Raw genomic sequence first — 11,210 nt, 5'->3', positions numbered from 1 at the left:
GTATGATAAGGCATTAGCCTCACCCATAAGATTTTAAATGGTATTGATAGTTCTATAAATATTTATTGGAATTTGTCCATTACCCCCCTTACTAAATAAATTATGAATCATGTAATCATGTATTATACATTTATTTTTTATTATTATTATTATTTTTTTACGATTGAGCATAAGCAACACATATTAAAGAAAATTGTGAAAAGCGTTACAAGAAAGTGTGGTGATCTAATAAATTCAATGTTTTCAGGTGAAAGCTACATGAAACCCAATGTCATCACTGCATGAAGAGCAGAGCCAATAAGGTAATGTTTAAATTAAATGTTACAGTAAGAGACCACTGTGGATATAGCATGAGATGAAGAAAAAGGAAATGCTTTTTTTATATGTTATTTCTTATTTTGGTTTTGTAATTTATTTAAATGGAAATAGAGATATTGAGAAAACGTACCCTTATAGACAATGGTTAAGTTTATTAAGGGGCATTTTAATTAAAGGCCTCTTCTGTTAGAAGTATTACTTGTCTTATGTTTATTAGCAAATAAAAATAAATAAATAAAGACAATAGTCATCACTGTTATGCAGAGCAAGTAAAGGTACAAGGTAATGTTTTAATTAAATGGTTGCAGTAAGAAACTCTATGGATTTAGAGAGAGATGAAGAAAAAGGAAGTGTTTTTTTGTTTTTTTTTATGTTATTTTCTTATTTTAGTTTTGTAATTTATTTAATGGAAATAGAGAGTATTGAAAGTTTCATCTATTAGACAAGTGGTTTCAGTTATTAAGGAATTTAAAAAAGGGCCTATTCTGTTTTAAGTACTACTTGTATATCATGTTATGTAAAAAGCCAATTTGGATTAAACTCATACTCATTTAATTATCTATTTAAACCATATTTATATGTATTGATTTCTGTGCATCCTGTGTGACTTAATATACAATGCTAAACTATTGTTTGTTTTTAATCAGTAAATGTAATATTTTGCTGTTTTCTTAGAACTGTAAACTTGACAAACAAAATTTTCCATTACACTCTGATTTTATACTCTATTATGACGGAATGCATGGCATATCCATCTGTTCTTTATAATGATTTTCTCAGTGATATTGCAACAACTTTGGCAACATTTTCTTAAAAATTTTTCAAAATGCTTTGTTGTGCATTTGATTTTCTGTGCACTTTGTTATGATAAGCATATTCCTCACCTATAAGATTTTAAAGTATTGATAGTTTATAAATAATTAGATTGGAATTTGGCTTTTGTTAATGTCGCCAGTCAATTACCCCTTACTACATTAATTTATAAATCATTGTAATTTATGTATGTACATATATATTTTTTTTTTGTTATTATTTTTTATCATGAGCATAGATAGACACACAGCTTAAAGAAAATAGAAAATGTACAAGAAAGTGTGGTGATCTAATAAATTCAATGTTTCAGGTGAGCGGGATGAACCAATTCATCAGTGCATGGAAGAGCAAGAGTCCAACAAGGTAAATGTTTAAATAAAAGTTACAGTAAGAGGCACTGTGGATATAGCAAGAGATTGAAGGGAAAAGGAATGCTTTTTTATATGTTATTTCTTATTTTAGTTTTGTCATTTATTAAATGGAAATATAGATAATTGAACAGTACCTTTTTAGACCAGTGGCTTTCAGTTATTATTAAGGGATTTAAATGCCTCATTCTTGTTTTTAAGTACTTCTTGTATATCATGTTATGAAAAAAAAAAAAAAAAAAATAAAAGGTCTCAAAGCCAGTTTGGATTAATTCACATCTATTGATTTCTTGCTTCCTGATCTAACTATATACAATTGCTAAGCTATTGTTTGTTTACTCTGTAAAATATGATAAATATTTATATATATATATATTATATATATATTATGTATATCGATTTGCGGTTAGCTTTAATAAATGAAATGGGACATATATAATATTGTGTGACGTCTAGCCTTACAATACAAAAAATTATTAAAAACTAGTACTAAATACCAGTACTGCTATTATTAATAGCCATTAATGATAATGCAGATAATGATGTTGATTATTGATATTATTTAAATACATATTGACATTCTTGTTTCTTTCAATTTTTACATGTTATTTACTACTGTTTATTGACATAATGTTAGTGCTTAGGTTAACAATAAATAAGGTGCGTCAATTTGACTGAATATTAGGTTGTATCATTAGATATATATATATGTGTATATTTTTGGTAAGCTTTAATTAATGACTGATATATATAATAGTTTGACGTCTGGCCTTACAATAAAAAACAATAATTATTAAAACTAGAACTCATACCAGTGACTGCTAATATTAAAGTCATATTAATAATAAACAATAATGATGTTATTTTGATATTATTAAATACTTGTTGGCATACTGTTTCTATTCATTTTTACATGTTATTTACTACTGATTATTGACCATAATGTTAAGCGCTTAGGCTTAACAATAAATAATGTGCGTCAATTTGATCTGACTATTAGGTGTATAATATATATATTATATATATATATATATATATTATATATAATATATATGTGTATATTTGTGGTTACACTTTAATAATGATGTATATATAATATGTTTTTTGACGTCTTGGCCCTTACATATACAATAATTATTAAATACTAGAACTATATACCTGTAGTACTGCTAATATTAATAGTCATATTAATAATATAAATATATGATGTGATTATGGATATTATTAAATACATGTTGCATAATTGTTTTTTCATTATTTCATTATTTTCTACTGATTATAGACATAATGTTAAGGCTGGGTAAGGTTAACAATCAAATGGTGGCGTCAATTTGACTGACTATTTAGGTATATATATATGTATATATATATAGATCTTATTATTTAATATATATATATATTATATATATACAATATATATATCCATATTATATACATCCATATATATATATATATCCATATATATATATATACATATATTATATACTTTATATATTATATATATATATATACATATATATGTTATACATATAAATGTATATAATATTTAAAAATATATACATATACAGTTATAAATTTATATATATAATATTTATGTTATATATATTATAATGTATATTACATATAAATGTATATACATATTAAAATATATATACATTATATATATATAATATATATATTATATATTATCATTAATAATATCATTATATATTTAAAATATATATATTATATATAAATATATACATATATATATATATATATATATATATATATTTTTATATATAGTAGATATATATATATGTATATATATATTTATATATATATATATATATATATTATATATATATTAAATATATATATATATATTATATATTATATAATATATATATATATATAGGTTTATATATATATATATATATATACATTAGTTAAAAATTATAAATATATATATATATATATATATAATATAAATATATATATTTATTTATATATATATATATATATATATTAGTGGTTAGTCTTTAATAATGTATGATATATAATAATATGTGTGACGTCTGGCCTTACAAATAAAATAATTATTAAAAGTAGAAAACTAATACCAGTACTGCTAATATTAATAGTCGTAATAATAATAAAAATAATGACATTGATTAAGATATTAATAAATACATGTTGCATATTTCTTTCTTTTAATATTTTACATGTTAATTTTACTACTGATTATTGACATAATGATAAGACGATGGTTAGGTTAACAATAGATAATGTGCATCAATTTGACTGACTGTTAGGTATATATATACACACACACACACACACCACACACACACACACACACACACACACCCACACACACACACACACACACACACATATATATATATATATATATGTTTATATATATTATATATTATATATATATATATAACATATATGAATATTATACATATATATTAGATACATATACATATATACATGTATATATATACATGTTATATATATATATATATATATATATATATATATATATATATTTATATATATATATTATATATATATATATATAGGTATATATATTTGTGGTTAGCTTTAATAAAATATTTGGGTATGATATATATAATTTGTGTGCGGACGTTCTAGCCTTACAATACAATAATTATTAAAACTAGAAAGAACTAATACCAGTACTGGTATTATACATACATACATATCTATATACACATACATATAATATCTATATATATATATACTATATATATATATATATATATATATTATATTATATATATTTATATATATATATTTATTTGCAGTTAGTTTTAATAATGTATGATTTATATAATATGCTGTGAAGTCTGGCCTTACAATACAATAATCATTAAAACTAGTAATAATACCAGTAGTGCTAATATTAATAGTTGTAATATTAATAAAAATAAATGATGTTGATTATGATATTACTAAAATACATGTTGCCATACTTTGTTTTCTTTCAATTTTTTACATGTTATTTACTACTGATTATTGACATAATGTTAAGCTGGTTTAGAGTTAACAATAGATAATGTGCGTAAAGCATAGCCTCACCTATAAGATTTGAAATGTATTGATAGTTTATAAATAATTTTAAATTGGGGAATTTGTCCATTACCCCTTACTAGAATAATTAGAAATCATATGTAATCAAGTATATAACTATATATATATATGTTTTTATGATGAGCATAGGCACACATATTAATGAAAAACTGAAAAATGTACAAGAAAGTGTGGTGATCTAATAAAATTCCATGTTTCAGGTGAGTGGGATGAACCCAATGTCATCAGTGCATGGATGATCAAAAGGCCAACAAGGTAATGTTTAAATAAATGGTACAGTAAGAGGACCTTGTTGGATTATAGCAAGAGATGATGGAACAAAGGGAAATGCTTTCTTATGGTTATTTCTTATTTTAGTTTTGTAAAGATATTTAATGGAAATAGAAATATTGAAAGTACCCTTATAGACAATGGGCTTCAGTTATTAAAGGATTTAAAGGCCTTCTTCTGTTATAAGTATTACTTGTGTCTTAATGTTTGTTAAAAACAAAAACAAAACCAAAAAAACATCTATATATTTATGTATATTTATGCACACATATATATATTCATGTGTACATGTATACATATTATTGCAGATGTAAATGCATACTTATAATATATTTATATATATAAGTACTATATCTGTCTATCTATCTATCTATCTATCTATCTATCTATCTATGCATCTATCTATCTATCTATCTATCTATCTATCTAATCTATCTATCTATCTATCTTTTTAGAAGAAGATATTGACATGTATATATTCATGCATGATAAGGCATAGCCCACCTCTAAGATTTTAAATGGTATCGATAGTCTATAATTTATTAGATTGGAATTTGGTTTTTATTAATGTGCAAGTCCACACTGAAAATGTACAAGAAAAGTGTAGTTGAAATAATAAATTCAATGTTTCGGTGAGCGGAATGAAACCCAATGTCATCAGTGCATGGAGAGCAAGAGCCAACAAGGTAATGTTTAAATAACTGTTTACAGTAAGAGACACTGTGGATATAGCAATGAGATGAAGGAAAAAGGATAATGCTTTTTTATGTGTTATTTCTTATTTTAGTTTTTGTCATTTAGATTAAAATGGGAAATATAGATATTGAATGTACTTTTATAGACAGTGGCTTCAGTTATTATTAAGGGATTTAAAGGCCTTCTTTTGTTTTAAGTACTACTTGTATATCCATTTTATGATACACAAAAAAAATCTCAAAGCCAGTTGGATAAATTCATATTCTATATAAACTATCTATTTAAAACCATTTGTATATCTATTGGTTTCTCTTGCCATCCTGTGTGCTTAATATACAATTGCTAAACTATTGGTTTGTTTAATCAGTAAATATAATATTTTGCTGTTTTGCTTAGAACTGTATACTTGACAAACAAACATTTCCATTTTACACTCTGTTTTTACACTCTTATTATGAAGGGATGCATGACAACTTTGTCAACCTTTTTTGTTATGCATTTGATTTTCTGTGACACTTTGAATTTGATTGTTGTTTTATAGTGCATTCTAAACTCTTTGGATTCTTATTTAACTAGCTCCTTTGACATTTGTTAATTGTTATTTGTTTATAAAAATAAAGAGATATGCCAAAAAATTGTTTTAATATCATTTAAACTATTCTGGTTATTTCTAATATTTTACTCATAAACCATGTTTTAAGCACAAAGAATGAAACGATTTGGAAAAAGGATAATATCTGTTGTTAAAAGAGTAATACAGATTACAATATTCCCTAAATACAAAAATTCCATAAATATAATTGAAAAATCTTGGGGGAATATTATATTAAATGAAAAGAGAGAGAAATGAGAGGAAAAATGAAAAAAAAAAGAACAAAAGATCTGAATCAATAAAACAAGGATATAATTCGAATTGTTCAAGATATATTGCAAAAATACAGAGTACCTGCCAGTGTGCATAAAAGGGGGGGGTTTATTTTTTTACAAGTTTTAAAGAGATGTTGACAGCTAATGAAAAACAGGCCTGCATGTGAAAACAAGAGCACATGTGCCAACATTGCTTTAATTACAATGATTATTACAGAATACATTGATTTAAAGAGATAATCACAGAATACAATGTTCAAATTGGATTGAACTCTTGAGGATATTTATGTGTTAAATGTATTTTAGTTTTACTATCTATATATCTATCTTCTGTATCTATGTCTACACACACACTAGGGAGAAAAAGAGAAGGAAGGAGGCGGCAAAAAAAAAGATGAGAATTGTAGTGTGTGTGTGTGTGTAGTGTGTGTGTGTGTGTGTGTGTGTGTGTGTGTGTGTGTGTGTGTGTGGTGTTGAGTTTATGTCTTGTATCTATGACCATGGATGACATAACCAGATGAGAATCATCAGAGGATAATGTAAAAACTTAATTCTTCCATGAAATTACAATTATTACTGTACAATAATGTTTAGTGTAAATATATACAAGAAATGAATATTATTAATGATAATAATGAAAAATAATGAATGATGATGATGATGATGATGATGATGATGATGATGATTGATGATGATGATGATGATGATGATGATGATGATGGTGAGGGTGATGGTGATGGTGATGGTGAGTGATGAGAAAAAAACCTCCATTGTATAAGGCACAAAACATGCAACCATGTATTGTAACTATGCTTTCAATGGACTTATCAAGCTTTCATGTTGTGTCATCTTTTTGTATGTCTATGATGTTAGAAAAAAAAAAACAAAAACAAAACAAACACACACACAAATAAATAAATAAAACGCACTTATAACAATTACCAATGCAAGAACACAATAGGTTTCTAGGGTACTGCTTCCAACAATTTGTCAGTTTTTCATGTTTCTCTTTCTCTCCTTTATGTTATATCATGTGGAAAAAAAAAAAATAAAATAAAAAAATAAAAATAAATAACATAACACAACAGCAATATCAGTTTGTCGCATAGTATACTTTCATAAAGATGTCCTTTTTCATATGGATAATATTTAGCATTTTTCTCATTTTTCTTGATAAAATGATGAAAAATATTACAGTTGATGTAATTGCACATTTTCCTTTCTTTCATAGACAAAGTTGGCTATTTCATCAATCAAGTTAATTTGGTAGCATGTTCTTTAAACGTGGCAATGATTTAGTGAGAAGAATATGCGCAGATATAGTCTTTATAATAGCTGAAGATTTTCATCTGCATTTTACAAATATCATAATAACATGCAAGTCTAGAAAAGATAGTCGTTATTTAAAGAACTGGTATGTGTCTAAGCATTGAAAACAGCCAGCCAGCCAGACCAGCAGCCATCTCTAAGGTGTGTGTGTGATGTGTTCCATCAAAACTAGTCATGCTAACTAGAGCAGTTGGGTAGTTTGTTGGATTTAGCTCCTTTTGTGAAGTTGTATATAGGACTATATTGTGGAGATATTGTGGAGAAGGTCCATTTCTACTTGTCGAGAGTTGAGCGGAGGCAGATTTGGTAGTTTGTTGGGATTTAGCTGGTTAGTGAATAAGGTCTAGATTTGTTTGAGAATATAGGTGGAGAGAGGCCACGTCGATTTCTGTTTGTCCGACGGGTGGTCTGGGCGTGCGTAGGCCTCACCTATGCAAGAGCAGAGTCTAGTTGAATGTTGCATGTGTATGAAATATGAAATGAGAAATGGAATGGATTGTATTGTATTGGCTTGTTTGCTGATGAGTGAGATTGTTTTTTGGTGTTTTTTGCTTGTTTTTGTTTTTGACTCAGTTTTTGTTGTTTAGTTTAGTTGATGTTTGGTACGTTTTTTTTTGTTTGACGTTTGAGTTTGCGTTTTTGCTCTTTTTCTACGTGTTTTGCACTGGTCTCTGTTTCTTTTTTCCTTCTTGTTGGCTTTTTGTGTGGTTCGACTGTTTGTTTTAGTGTAGAATTTGAGTTTTAGGAAGTTAGGGGTTTTTGTGTGTTCCTTTTGTGTGTTGATTTTTGGTGAGTTTGTTTGTGAGAGAGAGGAATTCGAGTGTTTTCATGAGAGAGTGAGTGAGTGGGTTGGTACTGATAACTAGCTAACTACTGATCGGTTTGTAACCCGATCCCTCCCCCTCCTTATCTGGCTGGCTGGCTGGCTGTGGTCCTTCTTCCTCCCTCCCTCTCTCTCTCTCTCTCTCTTTCTTGCACGTACATTTTTATCTTCCTCTACCAAATCAAATTCAATGATTATTACTACTTCGTGTCATACTCAGTGGCTATTTTCCTCATCAATCACTTTTGTGTGTCACCAGGTATCGTATATTATTGATAGGCACAGTTTGCTACAAGGGATATCTGTCTGATTCAACATACATACATAGATTGTTTCTATCTCTTTCTCTGTTTCACTTGCCCCCCCCTTTTTTTCCAATCCGTACCACCACCCCCCTCTCTCTTTCTCTTTCTCTCTCCCATCATAGACAGCGAACCAACCATTCATTTCTAGTCATTCATTCATTCATTCATTTGTTTTAGTGTTTGTAATAAATCGACTTTACACTTGTAAATGCATACTTATAATCATAGCATATGCATGTATCATTTCTCACTTTCTCCCCCCTTGACTCTTGACATGAAATGGGCCAACACTCTTATTCATTATCATTGCTACTGCTTGTTACATCCTTAACACCATCGACACTGCTACTACTACTACTAATATACTATTGCCTACATTTGTTTTTGCCCCTATCATATACTGAGATCAAATAAACGTTGGCTTGTTTCTTGATTTACTATCCTCTGTCTTTTGAATTTCTTCTTCTTCTCACATGTCCCAACATACATACACATACATACAACCACATACGCAGACAGACAGACAGACATACAAGAATTGATGAGAGCTCGCTCAAAGGAAACGAAACGAAACAGAGCAAACAAAGCAAGGCAAAGCAAAGCTAGGAAAAATGGCTATTCCACTTGCGTTTTCTTGGACCCTACTCGAACGAACAGACAAACAAACGAACTAGCAACCAATCAATCTAGCAAGCACGCATCTTCTCTCCGGATCACCACACATACACTTACGAATCAAATCAAATAATTCAAAGTATTATCCATCACACTTGCACTCTGACTGACTGACTGACTGATTGATTGATTGAGTTTTACCTTATCTGCATGCATACATGAAATAAAGAGAGACAGGCATGCATGCACATGCATATACGCAGACACACACACACACACACACACACAAGTACCAAGACAAAGTAACTCATCAACCAAGGGCGATTCCTTAATGCTTGATAGAAACAACGGCGACATAAATATAATAATAAAACTAATAATAATAGTAATTATAGTCCTCATTTTAGTAAGGAAAGAGGTCACTCATTCACTCACTCCCTCCCAATTGCCATTATACCATCGTAACTACACCAGTGGTTTGTTGTTGCCTATATACTAAAAGCCAAACAAACAAACACATAGTCAATTGATAATATGATAGAGGTGGCCTGTTCCCCCCTCTCCCCACACTTGGAGAGGGGGTTGGCCCCCTCTATGCAAGTGTGGGGATAGGGAGGGAGGGAGGGAGGGAGAAGGGAAGGGAGGGGGGAACAGGGAGGGAGGAAGGAGGGAAGGGAGGGAGAAGGGAAAGGAGGGGGGAACAGGGAGGGAGGAAGGAGGGAAGGGAGGGGGGAACAGGGAGGGAGGGAGGGGGGCGGGGAGGGGGGAAAAAGGGCAAGGGAGGGAGGCATAGAGGTGGCCAACCCCTCTCCCTCCCTCCCTGTTCCCCCCTCCCCCACTCCCCACACATGCAAATTGGTTTGCGAACGACCGACCGACCGATCAATGAATAAATGAATACACGACACGAGTCAGTCATTACACAGATAGATGGAATGGATAGATAGATACATAGATAGAGAGATCGACCACAATGTTTAGAATGCATTCCTTATCCACCTGGCCTTAGGTCGATAACCGACAAAACAACCAGCAAGGAAAATCATGGAATCGCCGACGCCGCCGACGACGATATTCATTCGCTTACAAAAATGAAACAAACAAACTAAAAAAAGACATCGAGAGACGTACATGTTTTACATTCTTAGCCGTACTTGAATCTTCACACTTACTTCTTCCACTTGTCAGAGGAATAATGCTGTACATATTACTATTATCAAATATGGGGATGCTCACTCACTCACTCACTCACTCTCAAATGAACCAAAGTAAGGAAAGCAATTTTGCACACCTCCCTCCCTACCAAACTCTTATATAATGATTGGATGAAACAAACAGTGAAAAGAAACAACTAAGCCGCACATGATATCTGTAGGCACTACTAGTGACATGCACACGCACACGTACACGCCATGCAAAACGTACACATTCATCTAGTAAAATGCATGCAATGAATAAATGCACACACACACACACACAACGCGCACGTCCACGTGCGTGCATGCATGCATAGATAGGCACATAGGCACCTGCATGCATAGGTATCTGCACACATACACACATACACACCTGCACACATAGACGGACGTAGACACTGCATGCATGATAGGTATCTGCACACGTACACACCTGCACACATAGACACCTGCACACATAGACGGACGTAGGCACCTGCATGCACAGATATCTGCACACATACACACC

The sequence above is a fragment of the Penaeus japonicus genome, unplaced genomic scaffold (genome assembly GCF_977035675.1).
Source record: "Penaeus japonicus unplaced genomic scaffold, GWHDUDI00000001_assembly GWHDUDI00001910, whole genome shotgun sequence".
In the NCBI taxonomy this organism is placed as follows: domain Eukaryota; kingdom Metazoa; phylum Arthropoda; class Malacostraca; order Decapoda; family Penaeidae; genus Penaeus; species Penaeus japonicus.
This window is presented reverse-complemented; position numbering follows the sequence as displayed.